The sequence below is a fragment of the Oncorhynchus keta genome, unplaced genomic scaffold (assembly GCF_023373465.1).
Source record: "Oncorhynchus keta strain PuntledgeMale-10-30-2019 unplaced genomic scaffold, Oket_V2 Un_contig_16520_pilon_pilon, whole genome shotgun sequence".
NCBI lineage: Eukaryota > Metazoa > Chordata > Actinopteri > Salmoniformes > Salmonidae > Oncorhynchus > Oncorhynchus keta.
The window spans coordinates 73,117-89,976 of record NW_026279962.1 but is presented as its reverse complement, the minus strand read 5'-3'; positions in this window follow the sequence as shown (position 1 = coordinate 89,976).

Below are 16,860 nucleotides of genomic sequence, written 5' to 3'. Positions count from 1 at the left end.
CAGACGCCTGGCAGATTGGCAGTATGAAAGACAACCACTTGGCCTGACTTCCTACCAGGGGGTACTGATGTAGCTTCGGAGCAGGAGCAGAGAAACAGAACAACCCAACATGCTGTTGATTTAATGGGAAACTGTAATACTTTAAAAAACAACTCTCTGTTGTTAAAATGGAAGGCTGAGATCTGACGACTGCTTTACGAGCTATTGCCTTGGCTTTAGCTCAGAGGACAAACACAATCCTACGGCACACAGAAAACCTGTGGTTTAAATAGATTTAAAGCCTTCAATCCCAGGTTGTATGGCCTGCAGGAGACCAGGGTTTGAATCTAGGTTGATGGCACTCCTTGCCTCCAGACAACTTGTGTAGGTTCTCCATCCCTTCTCTGTTGAAGTCACATGGAATCTGAGCCAAAGGAAGTTGGCCAATCCAGTGGTAGTGTATAATGGAGTTAGTAACTTAACGAATGCTCAAGGTCCCTTAATACACTTGGCCTTATTAGAGTTGACTTAGCTAAAGTGGCTTTAAGATGTAGAGATTACAGGCCTACAGGGCAGAGGCCATCTGGTTAGGTCGTAGAGCAGAGCAGGTGTTCTAGCACGGTAAGGACCAGGGAAGGTAGTGTTGGTGTCATAACCAGGTAAGGACCAGGGAAGGTAGTGTTGGTGTCATGACCAGGTAAGGACCAGGGAAGGTAGTGTTGGTGTCATGACCAGATAAGGACCAGGGAAGGTAGTGTTGGTGTCATAACCAGGTAAGGACCAGGGAAGGTAGTGTTGGTGTCATAACCAGGTAAGGACCAGGGAAGGTAGTGTTTGTATCATGACCAGGTAAGGACCAGGGAAGGTAGTGTTTGTATCATGACCAGGTAAGGACCAGGTAAGGTAGTGTTGGTGTCATGACCAGATAAGGACCAGGGAAGGTAGTGTTGGTGTCATAACCAGATAAGGACCAGGGAAGGTAGTGTTGGTGTCATGACCAGGTAAGGACCAGGGAAGGTAGTGTTGGTGTCATGACCAGGTAAGGACCAGGGAAGGTAGTGTTGGTGTCATGACCAGGTAAGGACCAGGGAAGGTAGTGTTGGTGTCATGACCAGGTAAGGACCAGGGAAGGTAGTGTTGGTGTCATGACCAGGTAAGGACCAGGGAAGGTAGTGTTGGTGTCATGACCAGGTAAGGACCAGGGAAGGTAGTGTTGGTGTCATGACCAGGTAAGGACCAGGGAAGGTAGTGTTGGTGTCATAACCAGGTAAGGACCAGGGAAGGTAGTGTTGGTGTCATGACCAGGTAAGGACCAGGGAAGGTAGTGTTGGTGTCATGACCAGGTAAGGACCAGGGAAGGTAGTGTTGGTGTCATGACCAGGTAAGGACCAGGGAAGGTAGTGTTGGTGTCATAACCAGGTAAGGACCAGGGAAGGTAGTGTTTGTATCATGACAAGGTAAGGACCAGGGAAGGTAGTGTTGGTGTCATGACCAGGTAAGGACCAGGGAAGGTAGTGTTGGTGTCATGACCAGGTAAGGACCAGGGAAGGTAGTGTTGGTGTCATGACCAGGTAAGGACCAGGGAAGGTAGTGTTGGTGTCATGACCAGGTAAGGACCAGGGAAGGTAGTGTTGGTGTCATGACCAGGTAAGGACCAGGGAAGGTAGTGTTGGTGTCATAACCAGATAAGGACCAGGGAAGGTAGTGTTGGTGTCATGACCAGATAAGGACCAGGGAAGGTAGTGTTGGTGTCATAACCAGATAAGGACCAGGGAAGGTAGTGTTGGTGTCATGACCAGGTAAGGACCAGGGAAGGTAGTGTTGGTGTCATGACCAGGTAAGGACCAGGGAAGGTAGTGTTGGTGTCATGACCAGGTAAGGACCAGGGAAGGTAGTGTTGGTGTCATGACCAGGTAAGGACCAGGGAAGGTAGTGTTGGTGTCATGACCAGGTAAGGACCAGGGAAGGTAGTGTTGGTGTCATGACCAGGTAAGGACCAGGGAAGGTAGTGTTGGTGTCATGACCAGGTAAGGACCAGGGAAGGTAGTGTTGGTGTCATGACCAGGTAAGGACCAGGGAAGGTAGTGTTTGTATCATGACCAGGGAAGGTAGTGTTTGTATCATGACCAGGTAAGGACCAGGGAAGGTAGTGTTTGTATCATGACCAGGTAAGGACCAGGGAAGGTAGTGTTTGTATCATGACCAGGGAAGGTAGTGTTTGTATCATGACCAGGTAAGGACCAGGGAAGGTAGTGTTTGTATCATGACCAGGGAAGGTAGTGTTTGTATCATGACCAGGTAAGGACCAGGGAGGGTAGTGTTTAGAGGGAAGCAGATTTAGAGTAAGTACCTAGTAAAGAAGACAGGAAATTAGATGAGAGATCAGTGTTCTTCAGGAATATGTCATTGTTGTCTTTAGGACTTGACAAGGTTTGTGGTGTGTTGCTGACTAATAACAGGCAGAGACAGACCAATATACTGGGGACCTCTGATATGGTTCAGAGTTTCTATTTTGAGTGGAACATCCCTGGACATTGTCAACGTGACAACAAAAAAAACATCCTCATACAACCATTATACAACATGACCATGGTGTCACCAAATACCTCAGAATAACGTCATCGCAACCTGTTTTTGCTCGCTGGGTCACTGTACAGTATTCTGCAATGGGAACACTTGAGTGCTTTGGTAGATGCTCATGGACACATTCAAGTTCTTGTCATTGTTGACCTCTTGAGGACTGCTCTAGTGCGGTTTGCATCCCTTTAAGAACCACTGTGCAGCTTTACACAGATGTAGGATCATAATTTGATAACTTTTTTGTTGCTGAATACTTGTAGTGTTTTCAAAGGTTTAAAGTGGATTCTAAAGTTTGCAATTTTCACTTTAAAGTGTCAGACTTGATTTAACGTAAAATGTATCACCCCCTACCAAAAATGTCCATTCATTATAATCCACATAATAATTCACATTTCTTGTTGCTGCAGGATTATTTTCACACTGTAGCAAACTGGCTCAAATGAATATCCTACATCTGTAGATATTGATTCAATGGATTCAATAGGTTTGGTAAGGCTAAGGGTTGGTGAAGATGTTTGATGTACATGTTTTCTGCAGAACTTGAACAGAGTTAAGTATTGACAACTGTTTTACTTTGAGAACGACTCTATTGCTCTATAAATATATCAATTCAACAGGTTAGGAAAGGCTTGCAGATGACCTTCAATGTGCACTTCTCCTACAGAACCTGAAACGTGAACAAAATAACTGAGAGCAGGATGACATGGTTCAGTCTGGAGGTGTTGAGGCCTTGGCCGAGGGAACACTGGTTTTCTTCTGGCATGAACATGTTGAAACCCCTCTCAAACCATCACTTTCAGAATGTACTATAAAGGACTGATCTCTTTCCAGACCTCCTCGTCTGACTCATCAGCCAGACACTATAAAGGACTGTTCTCTTTCCAGACCTCCTCATCTGACTCATCAGCCAGACACTATAAAGGACTGTTCTCTTTCCAGACCTCCTCGTCTGACTCATCAGCCAGACACTATAAAGGACTGTTCTCTTTCCAGACCTCCTCATCTGACTCATCAGCCAGACACTATAAAGGACTGTTCTCTTTCCAGACCTCCTCATCTGACTCATCAGCCAGACACTATAAAGGACTGATCTCTTTCCAGACCTCCTCGTCTGACTCATCAGCCAGACACTATAAAGGACTGTTCTCTTTCCAGACCTCCTCGTCTGACTCATCAGCCAGACACTATAAAGGACTGTTCTCTTTCCAGACCTCCTCATCTGACTCATCAGCCAGACACTATAAAGGACTGTTCTCTTTCCAGACCTCCTCATCTGACTCATCAGCCAGACACTATAAAGGACTGTTCTCTTTCCAGACCTCCTCGTCTGACTAATCAGCCAGACACTATAAAGGACTGTTCTCTTTCCAGACCTCCTCATCTGACTCATCAGCCAGCCACTATAAAGGACTGTTCTCTTTCCAGACCTCCTCGTCTGACTCATCAGCCAGCCACTATAAAGGACTGATCTCTTTCCAGACCTCCTCATCTGACTCATCAGCCAGACACTATAAAGGACTGTTCTCTTTCCAGACCTCCTCGTCTGACTCATCAGCCAGACACTATAAAGGACTGTTCTCTTTCCAGACCTCCTCATCTGACTCATCAGCCAGCCACTATAAAGGACTGTTCTCTTTCCAGACCTCCTCGTCTGACTCATCAGCCAGCCACTATAAAGGACTGATCTCTTTCCAGACCTCCTCATCTGACTCATCAGCCAGACACTATAAAGGACTGATCTCTTTCCAGACCTCCTCATCTGACTCATCAGCCAGACACTATAAAGGACTGATCTCTTTCCAGACCTCCTCATCTGACTCATCAGCCAGACACTATAAAGGACTGATCTCTTTCCAGACCTCCTCATCTGACTCATCAGCCAGACACTATAAAGGACTGTTCTCTTTCCAGACCTCCTCATCTGACTCATCAGCCAGACACTATAAAGGACTGTTCTCTTTCCAGACCTCCTCATCTGACTCATCAGCCAGCCACTATAAATGACTGATCTCTTTCCAGACCTCCTCATCTGACTCATCAGCCAGACACTATAAAGGACTGATCTCTTTCCAGACCTCCTCATCTGACTCATCAGCCAGACAGTGTAAAGGACTGTTCTCTTTCCAGACCTCCTCATCTGACTCATCAGCCAGACAGTGTAAAGGACTGATCTCTTTCCAGACCTCCTCATCTGACTCATCAGCCAGACACTATAAAGGACTGTTCTCTTTCCAGACCTCCTCATCTGACTCATCAGCCAGACAGTGTAAAGGACTGTTCTCTTTCCAGACCTCCTCATCTGACTCATCAGCCAGACAGTGTAAAGGACTGATCTCTTTCCAGACCTCCTCGTCTGACTCATCAGCCAGACACTATAAATGACTGATCTCTTTCCAGACCTCCTCATCTGACTCATCAGCCAGACAGTGTTTAAGGACTGTTCTTTTTCCAGACCTCCTCATCTGACTCATCAGCCAGACACTATAAAGGACTGTTCTCTTTCCAGACCTCCTCATTTTACTCATCAGCTGGTGAATCTTAAGTCAATGGAAAAATAACTCAGGGAATGACCCACTTTTAATGTTAATACACCCCCCCCCATTTTCTATAATGAAAAACAGGTATTTATTCAAGGAGAGGCTGATATGATCACTCACTCTCTCACACAGAGAGATTCATCCTTCTCTGGTAAAGGAATCCACAGTTTCAAGTGTTACAGTAATACGACATTGTCTCCCAGTGCTGTGGGCTTTGTCTTCCACCTCTTTTGTCCTTGCCATTGTTTAAATGGCCTAATCCTAATCTGGAAGGAAAGGCCATGCCGTGTTAATCTGAGTGGGGGTTGTGCGCTGGGGGTGTCAGTGACATATGTGCTGACAAGGCTAATCCCAATCCTAATCCTTGTTCATTCATCAGGCCCATTGGCATTAAATGGCAACCTCTTCCCTATGTAGTTTGAAAAGGCCCATAGTGCCATAGTGCACTATGTAGGGAATAGGGTGCCATTTGGGAAGCAGACATTGTCTAGGACTAGCACTAAATGGGATTGGGGTGTTACTGTAACTCCCTCAGAAGACAAGGCACATGGGTTTAAAATGTACAATCTTCTGGGTTTTAAATGAATCACGTGACTGAAGATTGATGAATGAACCAATGAGACTAGCCATGCCCTAATCCCTGTTAATACCAGCCAGACCATTGACATTATCTCGGACCAGCACACTTTGGGATTGGGATGATGTCTAGGACCAGCAGGCCCATTGTCAAGGACCAGCAGGCCCATTGTCTAGGACCAGCAGGCCCATTGTCTAGGACCAGCAGGCCCATTGTCTAGGATCAGCAGGCCCATTGTCTAGGACCAGCAGGCCCATAGTCTAGGACCAGCAGGCCCATTGTCTAGGATCAGCAGGCCCATTGTCTAGGACCAGCAGGCCCATTGTCTAGGACCAGCAGGGTTTGGGATTGGAATTTTCACTTCCCGAGAGGGTTTTAACATTTAAAATGTACAATCCCTGGGTTATACACAGGAGGAATGATAAGTGATTGGCAGGTGAATTAGCCTAACAGGGAAAACACAACACCCACCATATTTTCATTGTTTTCGTCATGGTGGATGGTTGAACCAAGTCCCTCCACCTCACCTTTCTATTGGTCAAGTTTTATATTTTATCCTTGTAGATCCTGGGTGTGCAGACAGTTCTTCAGCCTGCCAGAAAAGTCATGTGACAGCCACGAATGTGAGGGAAAAAGTGTCATCTAATAGAAAGTGTTCCCAACAAGTCATTCTCGTTAAATTAACAACATGTATTAGCTCACAGCCCTCCTATTCAACTCTTCCTAAAGCCAGTTATTACAGCTGTATGGCTCCACTCCTTAAACAGGAAGGAATCTCAGTTATTACAGCTGTATGGCTCCACTCATTAAACAGGAAGGAATCTCAGTTATTACAGCTGTATGGCTACACTCCTTAAACAGGAAGGAATCTCAGTTATTACAGCTGTATGGCTCCACTCCTTAAACAGGAAGGAATCTCAGTTATTACAGCTGTATGGCTGCACTCCTTAAACAGGAAGGAATCTCAGTTATTACAGCTGTATGGCTCCACTCCTTAAACAGGAAGGAATCTCAGTTATTACAGCTGTATGGCTGTACTCCTTAAACAGGAAGGAATCTCAGTTATTACAGCTGTATGGCTGAACTCCTTAAACAGGAAGGAATCTCAGTTATTACAGCTGTATGGCTACCCTCCTGAAACAGGAAGGAATCTCAGTTATTACAGCTGTATGGCTACCCTCGTTAAACAGGAAGGAATCTCAGTTAGTACAGCTGTATGGCTGCACTCCTTAAACAGGAAGGAATCTCAGTTATTACAGCTGTATGGCTGCACTCCTTAAACAGGAAGGAATCTCAGTTATTACAGCTGTATGGCTGTACTCCTTAAACAGGAAGGAATCTCAGTTATTACAGCTGTATGGCTGAACTCCTTAAACAGGAAGGAATCTCAGTTATTACAGCTGTATGGCTACCCTCCTGAAACAGGAAGGAATCTCAGTTATTACAGCTGTATGGCTGCACTCCTTAAACAGGAAGGAATCTCAGTTATTACAGCTGTATGGCTCCACTCCTTAAACAGGAAGGAATCTCAGTTATTACAGCTGTATGGCTGCACTCCTTAAACAGGAAGGAATCTCAGTTATTACAGCTGTATGGCTCCACTCCTTAAACAGGAAGGAATCTCAGTTATTACAGCTGTATGGCTCCACTCCTTAAACAGGAAGGAATCTCAGTTATTACAGCTGTATGGCTCCACTCCTTAAACAGGAAGGAATCTCAGTTATTACAGCTGTATGGCTACCCTCCTGAAACAGGAAGGAATCTCAGTTATTACAGCTGTATGGCTGCACTCCTTATTAAACAGGAAGGAATCTCAGTTATTACAGCTGTATGGCTGCACTCCTTAAACATTAAGTAATCTCAGTTATTACAGCTGTATGGCTGAACTCCTTAAACAGGAAGGAATCTCAGTTATTACAGCTGTATGTCTGCACTCCTTAAACAGGAAGGAATCTCAGTTATTACAGCTGTATGGCTGCACTCCTTAAACAGGAAGGAATCTCAGTTATTACAGCTGTATGGCTGCACTCCTTAAACAGGAAGGAATCTCAGTTATTACAGCTGTATGGCTACCCTCCTGAAACAGGAAGGAATCTCAGTTATTACAGCTGTATGGCTGCACTCCTTAAACAGGAAGGAATCTCAGTTATTACAGCTGTATGGCTGCACTCCTTAAACAGGAAGGAATCTCAGTTATTACAGCTGTATGGCTGCACTCCTTATTAAACAGGAAGGAATCTCAGTTATTACAGCTGTATGGCTCCACTCCTTAAACAGGAAGGAATCTCAGTTATTACAGCTGTATGGCTGCACTCCTTAAACATGAAGTAATCTCAGTTATTACAGCTGTATGGCTGAACTCCTTAAACAGGAAGGAATCTCAGTTATTACAGCTGTATGGCTGCACTCCTTAAACAGGAAGGAATCTCAGTTATTACAGCTGTATGGCTGAACTCCTTAAACAGGAAGGAATCTCAGTTATTACAGCTGTATGGCTGCACTCCTTAAACAGGAAGGAATCTCAGTTATTACAGCTGTATGGCTCCACTCCTTAAACAGGAAGGAATCTCAGTTATTACAGCTGTATGGCTGAACTCCTTAAACAGGAAGGAATCTCAGTTATTACAGCTGTATGGCTCCACTCCTTAAACAGGAAGGAATCTCAGTTATTACAGCTGTATGGCTCCACTCCTTAAACAGGAAGGAATCTCAGTTATTACAGCTGTATGGCTGCACTCCTTAAACAGGAAGGAATCTCAGTTATTACAGCTGTATGGCTACCCTCCTGAAACAGGAAGGAATCTCAGTTATTACAGCTGTATGGCTGCACTCCTTAAACAGGAAGGAATCTCAGTTATTACAGCTGTATGGCTCCACTCCTTAAACAGGAAGGAATCTCAGTTATTACAGCTGTATGGCTCCACTCCTTAAACAGGAAGGAATCTCAGTTATTACAGCTGTATGGCTGCACTCCTTAAACAGGAAGGAATCTCAGTTATTACAGCTGTATGGCTCCACTCCTTAAACAGGAAGGAATCTCAGTTATTACAGCTGTATGGCTGAACTCCTTAAACAGGAAGGAATCTCAGTTATTACAGCTGTATGGCTCCACTCCTTAAACAGGAAGGAATCTCAGTTATTACAGCTGTATGGCTCCACTCCTTAAACAGGAAGGAATCTCAGTTATTACAGCTGTATGGCTCCACTCCTTAAACAGGAAGGAATCTCAGTTATTACAGCTGTATGGCTGAACTCCTTAAACAGGAAGGAATCTCAGTTATTACAGCTGTATGGCTCCACTCCTTAAACAGGAAGGAATCTCAGTTATTACAGCTGTATGGCTCCACTCCTGAAACAGGAAGGAATCTCAGTTATTACAGCTGTATGGCTCCACTCCTTAAACAGGAAGGAATCTCAGTTATTACAGCTGTATGGCTCCACTCCTTAAACAGGAAGGAATCTCAGTTATTACAGCTGTATGGCTACCCTCCTGAAACAGGAAGGAATCTCAGTTATTACAGCTGTATGGCTCCACTCCTTAAACAGGAAGGAATCTCATTTATTACAGCTGTATGGCTCCACTCCTTAAACAGGAAGGAATCTCAGTTATTACAGCTGTATGGCTGCACTCCTTAAACAGGAAGGAATCTCAGTTATTACAGCTGTATGGCTCCACTCCTTAAACAGGAAGGAATCTCAGTTATTACAGCTGTATGGCTACCCTCCTGAAACAGGAAGGAATCTCAGTTATTACAGCTGTAAATACGTCACAATGCTGCAGACCCCTTGGGGAAACGATAGAAAGGGTAGGCTCATTCCTGGGGCATTCACAGCCATATAAGGAGACAATGCAAAACGTAGCTTCAGTTATCCTGTTCATTTCCTGGTTGCAGTAACATCTTGGTTTTGCCTAAAGCTTGTGTTCTAGGGCACTCACAGTGAAAATCTTTGCAGTTCTGGAAACGTCAGAGTGTTTTCTTTCCAAAGCTATCAATTCCATGCATAGTCGAGCATCTTTTCGTGACAAAATATTGCGCTTAAAACGAGCACGTCTTTTTATCCAAAAATGAAATACTGCCCCTAGAGTCTTAAGAGGTTAAGGAGTGTTTTACTAAATGTGTTTGCTATTTGTTTACCAAAATGTAATTGCTAGTTGTTTAGCTAAATGTAGTTGCTAGTTGTTTAACTAAATCTAGTTACTCGTTGTTTAACTCAATGTGTTGTTAGTTGTTTAACTAAAATGCAGTAGCTAGATGTTTAACTCAATGTGTTGTTAGTTGTTTAACTAAAATGCAGTAGCTAGACGTTTAACTAAATCTAATTGCGAGTTGTTTAGCTAAATCATGTTGCTATTTGTTTAAATAAATATGTTGCTATTTGTTCAACTAAACAACTAGCAACTACATTTAGTTAAACAACTAGCTACTGCATTTAGTTAAACAACAAGCTACTGCATTTTAGTTAAACAACTAGCTACTGCATTTAGTTAAACAACAAGCTACTGCATTTTAATTAAACAACTAGCTACTGCATTTAGTTAAACAACAAGCGACTGCATTTTAGTTAAACAACTAGCAACTACATTTAGTTAAACAACTAGCTACTGCATTTTAGTTAAACAATTAGCTACTGCATTTAGTTAAACAACTAGCTACTGCATTTAGTAAAACAACTAGCAACACATTTAGTTAATAACTAGCAACTACATTTAGTTGAACAAATAGCAACATAGTTATTTAAACAAATAGCAACATGATTTAGCTAAACAACTCGCAATTAGATTTAGTTAGAAAAAACTAGCAACACATTGAGTTAAACAACTAGCAACTAGATTTAGTTAAACAACTAGCAACTACATTTAGCTAAACAACTAGCAACTACATTTTGGTAAACAAATAGCAAAAACATATAGTTAAAACACTTGCAACAACATTTAGTTAAACAACTAGCAACAGCATTTCTGTACAAATCTCTTTGATCGATGTTCAAATAAAATATCTGCATTGTGGTCATTCATGTATCATCATTAATAACTGCTTCATGGTCATTGGTCATTCATGTATAGTCATTAATAACTGCTTCATGGTCATTGGTCATTCATGTATAGTCATTAATAACTGCTTCATGGTCATTGATGTATAGTCATTAATAACTGCTTCATGGTCATAAGACATTTATGTTTTGTCATTCACTGCAGTACACAGTAGTCACACCCTTTTTCAGTTCCTCTTAGCAACAAATATACAAACAAAGATATGTGTTAGCAATTAGGTGTTTAAAAATACAAATAGGATCTAATCAAATTTTGGGAATTTAAAAAATGTTTAGGCTTTTTTTATGAACAATTTAAATAAGGCTATTAAAAGTAATTTCAGATGAATAACAACAAGTACACTCCAGACAGAGCATTTAAAAGGAATTGACAAAACAAATTTCAAACAGCGGTAGACATTTTGTACGGAGGACTTTTAACAACAAATTCAACAGCTCAACATATGTGTCAACATTGCATCTGCAATAACACAAGGTTCTACATCAACCTCTGATGTCACATTTCAGTCCACAAGGTTCTACATCAACCTCTGATGTCACATTTCAGTCCACAAGGTTCTACATCAACCTCTGATGTCACATTTCAGTCCACAAGGTTCTACATCAACCTCTGATGTCACATTTCAGTCCACAAGGTTCTACATCAACCTCTGATGTCACATTTCAGTCCACAAGGTTCTACATCAACCTCTGATGTCACATTTCAGTCCACAAGGTTCTACATCAACCTCTGATGTCACATTTCAGTCCACAAGGTTCTACATCAACCTCTGATGTCACATTTCAGTCCACAAGGTTCTACATCAACCTCTGATGTCACATTTCAGTCCACAAGGTTCTAAATCAACCTCTGATTTCACATTTCAGTCCACAAGGTTCTACATCAACATCTGATGTCACATTTCAGTCCACAAGGTTCTACATCAACCTCTGATGTCACATTTCAGTCCACAAGGTTCTACATAAACCTCTGATGTCACATTTCTTTTTGTCAATAACAGCTGTAACGGCCGTTGGTGGAAGAAGGTGAGGACCAAAGCGCAGCGTGGTACATGTTCGTCATGTTTATTCCAAACTGAACACTAAAAAGCAAAACAACAAAGAGACAAGCGAAACAGCTCCGTCAGGTGCAACACACACTGAACAGAAATTAACTACCCACACCACACAGGTGGGAAAAGGCTACCTAAGTATGGTTCTCAATCAGAGACAACGATAGACAGCTGCCTCTGATTGAGAACCACACCCGGCCAAACAACACAGAAATCCAAAACATAGAAAATGAACATAGAATGCCCACCCTAGTCACACCATGGCCTAACCAAAATAGAGAATAAAAACCTCTCTATGGCCAGGGTGTGACAACAGCTGGTGCGCGATGTCCAATATTAAAGAAGTCTCGAGAACAGCGGCGTCTGGTAAGACATGGGGCGGAGGACTATGTATTTTTGCAAATAACAGGTGGTGTTGCACGATATCGAAGGAAGTCTCGAGCTATTGCCCGCCTGAGGTAGAGTACCTTAAAGTAAGCTGTAGACTACACTATCTACCAAGATAGTTCTCATCTATATTATTTATAGCCGTCTATTTACCACCACAGACCGATGCTGGCACTAAGACTGCACTCAACCAACTCTATAAGGCCATAAGCAAACAAGAAAATACTCACCCAGGAGCGGCGCTCCTAGTGGCAGGGGACATTAATGCAGGCAAACTTAAGTCAGTTTTACCAAATCTTTACCAGCATGTCAAATGTGCAACAAGAGGAAATAATTTCAAGACCACTTTTACTCCACACACAGAGATGCGTACTAAGCTCTCCCCAGCCCTCCATTTGGCATATATGACCATAAGTCTATCCTCCTGATTCCTGCATACAAGCAAAAACTAAAGCAGGAAGCACCAGTGACTCGCTCAATATGGAAGTGGTCAGATGACGCGGATGCTACGCTTCAGGACTGTTTTTCTAGCACAGACTGGAACATGTTACAGGATTCATCCAATGACATTGAGGAGTAAACCACCTCAGTCATCGGCTTCATCAATAAGTGCATCGACAATGTCGTCCCCACTGTGACCGTACGTACATATCCAAACCAGAAACCATGGATTACAGGCAACATCCGCACCGAGCTAAAGGCTAGAGCTGCTGCTTTCAAGGAGCGGGACACTAATCTGACCGCCTATAAGAAATCTTGCTATGCCCTCAGCCGAACCATCAAACAAGAAAAGATGCTCGTCAGATGTAGCAGGGCTTGAAAACTATTACGGACTACAAAGAGAAAGCCAGACGCGAGCTGCCCAGTGAGCCTACCAGATGAGTTAAATGCATCGTGGAAAGCAGCACTGAAGCATCCACAAGAGCACCAGCTGTTTTGGATGACTGTGATAACGCTCTCGGTAGCCAGTGTGAGCAAGACCTCTAAATATGTTGCTAGTTGTTTAAATAAATGTTTTTGCTAGTTGTTTAACTAAATGTAGTTGCTAGTAGTTTATCGAAATGTGTTGCTAGATTTTGAACAACATTTGTTGCTAGTTGTTGAAATAAATGTGTTGCTTGAGTGTTGCCTGTATATGGTTCATTACACATGCATTTGACAAGGTAGGAGGAGTATAGTAGGATAGTGAGTACAGTAGGATATCTCACAAGAGTGGAACAAAGCAGGCTCTGAAGAGGACTACAGCCCCAGAGTAATAATGTCATTATAGAGGCATGTCACAGGGCTCTGAGGAGGACTACAGCCCCAGAGTAATAATGTCATTATAGAGGCATGTCACAGGGCTCTGAAGAGGACTACAGCCCCAGAGTAATAATGCCATTATAGAGGCATGTCACAGGGCTCTGAAGAGGACTACAGCCCCAGAGTAATAATGTCATTATAGAGGCATGTCACAGGGCTCTGAAGAGGACTACAGCCCCAGAGTAATAATGTCATTATAGAGGCATGTCACAGGGCTCTGAAGAGGACTACAGCCCCAGAGTAATAATGTCATTATAGAGGCATGTCACAGGGCTCTGAAGAGGACTACAGCCCCAGAGTAATAATGTCATTATAGAGGCATGTCACAGGGCTCTGAATAGGACTACAGCCCCAGAGTAATAATGTCATTATAGAGGCATGTCACAGGGCTCTGAAGAGGACTACAGCCCCAGAGTAATAATGTCATTATAGAGGCATGTCACAGGGCTCTGAAGAGGACTACAGCCCCAGAGTAATAATGTCATTATAGAGGCATGTCACAGGGCTCTGAAGAGGACTACAGCCCCAGAGTAATAATGTCATTATAGAGGCATGTCACAGGGCTCTGAAGAGGACTACAGCCCCAGAGTAATAATGTCATTATAGAGGCATGTCACAGGGCTCTGAAGAGGACTACAGCCCCAGAGTAATAATGTCATTATAGAGGCATGTCACAGGGCTCTGGAGAGGACTACAGCCCCAGAGTAATAATGTCATTATAGAGGCATGTCACAGGGCTCTGAAGAGGACTACAGCCCCAGAGTAATAATGCCATTATAGAGGCATGTCACAGGGCTCTGAAGAGGACTACAGCCCCAGAGTAATAATGTCATTATAGAGGCATGTCACAGGGCTCTGAAGAGGACTACAGCCTCAGAGTAATAATGTCATTATAGAGGCATGTCACAGGGCTCTGAAGAGGACTACAGCCTCAGAGTAATAATGTCATTATAGAGGCATGTCACAGGGCTCTGAAGAGGACTACAGCCTCAGAGTAATAATGTCATTATAGAGGCATGTCACAGGGCTCTGAATAGGACTACAGCCCCAGAGTAATAATGTCATTATAGAGGCATGTCACAGGGCTCTGAAGAGGACTACAGCCCCAGAGTAATAATGTCATTATAGAGGCATGTCACAGGGCTCTGAAGAGGACTACAGCCCCAGAGTAATAATGTCATTATAGAGGCATGTCACAGGGCTCTGAAGAGGACTACAGCCCCAGAGTAATAATGTCATTATAGAGGCATGTCACAGGGCTCTGAAGAGGACTACAGCCCCAGAGTAATAATGTCATTATAGAGGCATGTCACAGGGCTCTGAAGAGGACTACAGCCCCAGAGTAATAATGTCATTATAGAGGCATGTCACAGGGCTCTGAAGAGGACTACAGCCCCAGAGTAATAATGTCATTATAGAGGCATGTCACAGGGCTCTGAAGAGGACTACAGCCCCAGAGTAATAATGTCATTATAGAGGCATGTCACAGGGCTCTGAAGAGGACTACAGCCCCAGAGTAATAATGTCATTATAGAGGCATGTCACAGGGCTCTGAAGAGGACTACAGCCCCAGAGTAATAATGTCATTATAGAGGCATGTCACAGGGCTCTGAAGAGGACTACAGCCCCAGAGTAATAATGTCATTATAGAGGCATGTCACAGGGCTCTGAAGAGGACTACAGCCCCTGAGTAATAATGTCATTATAGAGGCATGTCACAGGGCTCTGAAGAGGACTACAGCCCCAGAGTAATAATGTCATTATAGAGGCATGTCACAGGGCTCTGAAGAGGACTACAGCCCCAGAGTAATAATGTCATTATAGAGGCATGTCACAGGGCTCTGAAGAGGACTACAGCCCCAGAGTAATAATGTCATTATAGAGGCATGTCACAGGGCTCTGAAGAGGACTACAGCCCCAGAGTAATAATGTCATTATAGAGGCATGTCACAGGGCTCTGAAGAGGACTACAGCCCCAGAGTAATAATGTCATTATAGAGGCATGTCACAGGGCTCTGAAGAGGACTACAGCCCCAGAGTAATAATGCCATTATAGAGGCATGTCACAGGGCTCTGAAGAGGACTACAGCCCCAGAGTAATAATGTCATTATAGAGGCATGTCACAGGGCTCTGAAGAGGACTACAGCCCCAGAGTAATAATGTCATTATAGAGGCATGTCACAGGGCTCTGAAGAGGACTACAGCCCCAGAGTAATAATGTCATTATAGAGGCATGTCACAGGGCTCTGAAGAGGACTACAGCCCCAGAGTAATAATGTCATTATAGAGGCATGTCACAGGGCTCTGAAGAGGACTACAGCCCCAGAGTAATAATGTCATTATAGAGGCATGTCACAGGGCTCTGAAGAGGACTACAGCCCCAGAGTAATAATGTCATTATAGAGGCATGTCACAGGGCTCTGAAGAGGACTACAGCCCCAGAGTAATAATGTCATTATAGAGGCATGTCACAGGGCTCTGAAGAGGACTACAGCCCCAGAGTAATAATGTCATTATAGAGGCATGTCACAGGGCTCTGAAGAGGACTACAGCCCCAGAGTAATAATGTCATTTTAGAGGCATGTCACAGGGCTCTGAAGAGGACTACAGCCCCAGAGTAATAATGTCATTATAGAGGCATGTCACAGGGCTCTGAAGAGGACTACAGCCCCAGAGTAATAATGCCATTATAGAGGCATGTCACAGGGCTCTGAAGAGGACTACAGCCCCAGAGTAATAATGTCATTATAGAGGCATGTCACAGGGCTCTGAAGAGGACTACAGCGCCAGAGTAATAATGTCATTATAGAGGCATGTCACAGGGCTCTGAAGAGGACTACAGCCCCAGAGTAATAATGTCATTATAGAGGCATGTCACAGGGCTCTGAAGAGGACTACAGCCCCAGAGTAATAATGTCATTATAGAGGCATGTCACAGGGCTCTGAAGAGGACTACAGCCCCAGAGTAATAATGTCATTATAGAGGCATGTCACAGGGCTCTGAAGAGGACTACAGCCCCAGAGTAATAATGTCATTATAGAGGCATGTCACAGGGCTCTGAAGAGGACTACAGCCCCAGAGTAATATTGTCATTATAGAGGCATGTCACAGGGCTCTGAAGAGGACTACAGCCCCAGAGTAATAATGTCATTATAGAGGCATGTCACAGGGCTCTGAAGAGGACTACAGCCCCAGAGTAATAATGTCATTATAGAGGCATGTCACAGGGCTCTGAAGAGGACTACAGCCTCTGAGTAATAATGTCATTATAGAGGCATGTCACAGGGCTCTGAAGAGGACTACAGCCCCAGAGTAATAATGTCATTATAGAGGCATGTCACAGGGCTCTGAAGAGGACTACAGCCCCAGAGTAATAATGTCATTATAGAGGC